Source organism: Triticum urartu, unplaced genomic scaffold, assembly GCF_056163025.1.
Source record: "Triticum urartu cultivar PI428250 unplaced genomic scaffold, HENAU_Tu73 scaffold1, whole genome shotgun sequence".
Lineage (NCBI taxonomy): Eukaryota > Viridiplantae > Streptophyta > Magnoliopsida > Poales > Poaceae > Triticum > Triticum urartu.
In genome coordinates, this window is record NW_028259461.1 from 10,673,341 (window position 1) to 10,678,566 (window position 5,226).

The following is a 5,226-nucleotide window of genomic DNA, read 5'->3' on the forward strand; positions in this document are numbered from 1 at the left end:
CGAGTGGATTTATTTTTTGTCCCATATTTTTCTATTCTATATTTTTTTTACTGGGAATCGAAATCTTAGATGGATCTAAAGGTTATTTAGATTTCTTTACTATATTTAGTACAATTGTTATATGACACATGCTTTTTTTTATGGGGAAACTACGTCCTCGAGCTCGAGGTCTGAATTTCTTCATAATAGTACTCCTACTGACTTCGGCTTTAGTAATAAATAAATTCGCTTTGTCGAAATCCCTATAAGAGTAGCATTTGCGGCTGCCGAATAAACCAACTTTAAGATGGGATAAGATGCTCGATAGGGCATGAGGTTCAGTATCATAACAGTTTCCTCGTAGTAACGCCAGCGAATCTCGTCAAGAACTCTTTGTGCTTTGAAAACAGACATAGGGATACGTTTTTGTGCTTTGAAAACTCTCTCGAACTTAAGTAGACGATCGGTTGGAACTTTCCTTGCGAGTTTCCTTAGCCCACTTTTCTTCTTCTTTATCCTAGGGATATACTTTACTAGTTTGAAACTTGTCATAAATAAGGTTATTCCCCGCCTACCTTTACTTTATTTTGAATCTTTTTTTCTTCTTAATCTTTCTATTCAGAATTCAGTTAACGACGAGATTTAGTATCCTTTCTTGCATTTTCATAACTCGTGAAATGCCGAGTAGGCACGAATTCCCCCAATTTGCGACCTACCATAGGATTTGTTATGTAAATAGGTATATGTTCCTTTCCATTATGAATCGCGATTGTATGGCCAACCATTGTGGGTAGAATGCTAGATGCCCGGGACCACGTTACTATTGTTTCTTTCTCCTCCTTCATATTGACCTTTTCTATCTTTGCCAATAAATGATGAGCTACAAAAGGATTCGTTTTTTTTCGTGTCACAGCTGATTACTCCTTTTTTCCTTTTTAAAGAGTGGCATTCTATGTCCAATATCTCGATCGAAGTACGGAGGTCAGAATAAATAGAATAATGATCAATGGAAAAAAGAAAAAAATCCTTTAGCTGGATAAGGGGCGGATGTAGCCAAGTGGATCAAGGCAGTGGATTGTGAATCCACCATGCGCGGGTTCAATTCCCGTCGTTCGCCCATCGCATTATTGCAAATTCCAAAAATGCAATTTTCCATATTCCTAGTTACGTATTTACTTACGGCGACGAAGAATAAAACTATCGCTATATTTTTTCCTTTTCCTAGTTCTTCTTCCAAGCGCAGGATAACCCCAAGGGGTTGTGGGTTTTTTTCTACCAATGGGAGCTTTCCCTTCACCGCCCCCATGGGGGTGGTCCACAGGGTTCATAACTACCCCTCTTACTACGGGGCGTTTACCTAGCCAACACTTAGATCCGGCTCTACCCAAACTTTTTTGGTTCACCCCAACATTACCCACTTGTCCGACTGTTGCTAAGCAGTTTTGGGATACTAAACGGACCTCCCCAGATGGTAATCTTAAAGTGGCCGATTTACCCTCTTTTGCAATGAGTTTCGCTACAGCACCTGCTGCTCTAGCTAATTGCCCACCCCTTCCACGTGTGATTTCTATGTTATGCATGGCCGTGCCTAAGGGCATATCGGTTGAAGTAGATTCTTCTTTTCTCTCAAAAAACCCCTTCCCAAACTGTACAAGCTTCTTCCAAAGCATACGGCTTTCTAGATGTATATGACGATCTCTAGACAGATGGATCTTATATGAATCATATGATGAAGTACCACATGAGTGGATATATAGGAAAGGAATCCAAATCTGCCGAATCGCTCATGTTATGATCTTCTACATCCTAGGTCTCTGCGTTCCGTCATCTGGCTTATGTTCTTCATGTAGCATTCAGATCGAATGACTCTATGAAATTACGTCGATACTTCCACATATTATGGGTAACGTAGGAGACATCCCTATTTTCCCCCGGGGGTCTTAATTACCACTGCTTAGCTTTCAATTTGCCTCTGACCATCAAATTAAATGTGAATAACCCGTCCTCCTCTCTTTGAAACAAGGGGCGCTTCCGGTTCTGTGCGTGCTTCAAACAATTTTGTCTTCTCCATATTACCATATCTCTAGAGCCAATAATTTTCTATGAGGAACTACTGAACTCAATCACTTGCTGCCGTTACTCAACAGTTTTCTGTTGAGGTCTATCCCGTAGAGGTAGTCAAATTGGATCAGTGATCGATTTCTAGGTTTCGTCGTAAACCTAATTGGTTACTTCCAATTACGTAAATCAATAGTTCAAACCGCACTCAAAGGTAGGGCATTTCCCATTGATATAGGAACTTTTGTACCAGAAACAATAGTATCTCCAATTATAGCCCCTCTGGGATGTAAAATATATCTCTTCTCACCATCCCCATAGTGTATGAGACAAATGTATGCATTTCGATTAGGGTCGTATTCTATGGTTACGATTCTACCAGATATGTCTTTTTGATTCCGTCGAAAATCTATTTTACGGTATAGGCGCTTATGACCTCCCCCTCTATGCCTTGCGGTAATGATTCCTCTGGAATTACGACCTTTACCACAACGGTGCCGTCCATGGATCAAATTATTTCGTGGATTGGATTTCACTTGCCTGTCTACGGTTCCCTTGCGTGTGCTCGGGATAGGTGTTTTGTATAAATGTTTCGCCGTATTATTAAGTATTCTCCTTTAGTTTTTTTCTCTATCTAGAAGTGGAATAGAATAACCCGGTTGAAGGGTAATGATCATACGTCTGTAATGCATTGTATGGCCCAGAATAGGTCCTATTCTTCTACCTTTTCCAGGTAGTCGATGGCTATTCACAGCTACCACCTTAACACCAAAGAAGAGTTCGACCCAATGCTTTATTTCTGTCTTAGTGAATCCCGATTCGACATTAAAAGTATATTGATTCTTTCCCAATAAACGAAGACTTTTTTCTGTAAATACTGCGTATTTGATTCCATCCATAAATCGACTTTCCCTCCTATGCTCTGAGTTCCAGTATCGATAAGAATTCGAGTTCTTATTGTTCTTATGTTATGGTATGAATATACCATACCAATTCGTTATGTATGGATGATGGATGAGATTCCATGGATAGAGAGCCAGTTCCAATAGACTTATGGAATGTTCCCGTTCGTGTGCATCCAGCAGGAATTGAACCCGCAAATTTACCAATTATGAGTTGGGCGCTTTAACCATTCAGCCATGGATGCTTAACAGGGATCATCGTACATCGTAAATAACCAATTTTCATATAGAAAGACATATCATAGAAAAATGAAATCGAAAATATTCCGAGATGGCAAATATTCGGAGATGACTATGAAAACACCTCTCTGGATCCTCGAATTGAAAGAGAGATTGAGAGGGATCAAGAATCCTAATTCTCGCTATTTGGAATGGATCCAATTCTATTGAGTCTGACTCATAGTGATCATTTCTCTTTAGCAAAGAATGACCTTGGTTATCAAAGGATTGAACAACCGGGATCCATTTACTTATGATACCTAGTTGGCATTGATAACAAGGATCTAATGAATTATGAGTTTAATAGATCCTCTTTAGCAGAAAGACGTATATTCCTTGCTCATTATCAGACAATCACTTATTCCCAAACCTCGTGTGGGACTAATCGTTTTCATTTACCATCTCATGGAAAACCCTTTTCGTTCCGCTTAGCCCTATCGGGTATTTTAGTGATAGGTTCTGTAGGAACTGGACGATCCTATTTGGTCAAATACCTAACGAAAAATTACGATTTTCCTTTCATTAAGGTACGAGGGCTTCTTATTCCACAAGAACGAAAGCACCTTTTCATTCTTTCATATACTAGGGGTTTTTACTTGGAAAAGACAATGTTCCATACTAAAGGATTCGGGTCCATAACCACGAGTTCCAGTGCACTAGATCTTGTAGCACTTAGCAACGAAGCCCTATCCATTAGTATTCCACATAAGAAATCCATTCTAGAAAAAAATACAATTAGATTAGCTCTTCATAGACAAACTTGGGGTTTGCGAGCCAAGGTAAGATCGGCTCGGGATCATGGGACCCTTTTCTATCAGATAGGAGGGGCTCTTGTACAAAATAGACTTACTAAGTAATAACCCCATAGAATCTATCTATATAAAGATAAAGAGGCAATCGTGTCAGGAAGCGGGTTTTTCTTTGGCCAAAAGGTACTTCGAACTTGGAACGAGCATGAAGAGATTAACGAGACTTCTTTCTCTTTTGAGTTTTTCTGGCGGACCTGCCGCGCAAGATCTTTGGTCTTCCCCTGGAACCGATGAAAAAAAGTGGATCGCTTCTTATGTACTCGCTCAGAATGATTCTTCTCTATCTATAGTTCATGGCCTATTAGAAGTAGAAGGTGCTCTGGTGCAATCCTTACCGACAGAAAAAGATTGCAGTCAGGTTGATAATAGTCGAGTGACATTACTTCGTCGGTCCGAACTAAGGAATCTGTTAGAAATGTTTTGAAATGGATATTGTTCTCTCTTTGATCAGGGATTGCTATATGAAAAGAAGTGGAGTTTGAAAAAGGGAACGGAATGCTCAAACCGGAACTGCTAGAGGAACGAATTTTCAATAGCATAACTTGGGCTCCTAGAATATGGCGCCCTTGGGACAATCTATTTGATTGCAGGGTTTTGTTCCGAAGCAAAGATATCCGCGGAGGCCGGTTCGTTCGTCCTATTCTGATATTCAGGACCAAGAGGTACTGGATTCTCTTTCGGATAGGCCCTGAAAGGAGAAGAAAGGCTGAAATGCCAACGGACCTCTGTCTATTCTCTAATTCACCCGATCCGATAGTACCCGTTTTTGGAACGTCCAGTGCCAAAGTCACTGAATGGGTAAGTCACCAATCCAATCCCTTTGACAAATCGGATGTCATATTAGATATCATATTCTATATATATAGAAATATCATAGATAGAATAGACATATAGAATTTTTGGTCGGCAAATTCGAAGGAATCATTGAGTGAAAAAGGAGCAAAGAATGACAAAAGACGAGACTCTACTAGTCTTCACTCTTGTGGTTTCCTCTTCCTCGGTTTCTGTTTTCTTATTCGGGATCTTGCTTTTCATGGTTCTCATCTCTGCAACTCGCGATTTTCGCGAGAGAACCAAATCCAAGTTGGTGAAGATCATGATTTGGGCTGGCACGGGGATCGTTTGATCGATTTCCTTGATTTGATCGCTACTTAATGGGCGTGCGCTCAAAGGATACAAACAGGGATTCGCAAACAAAA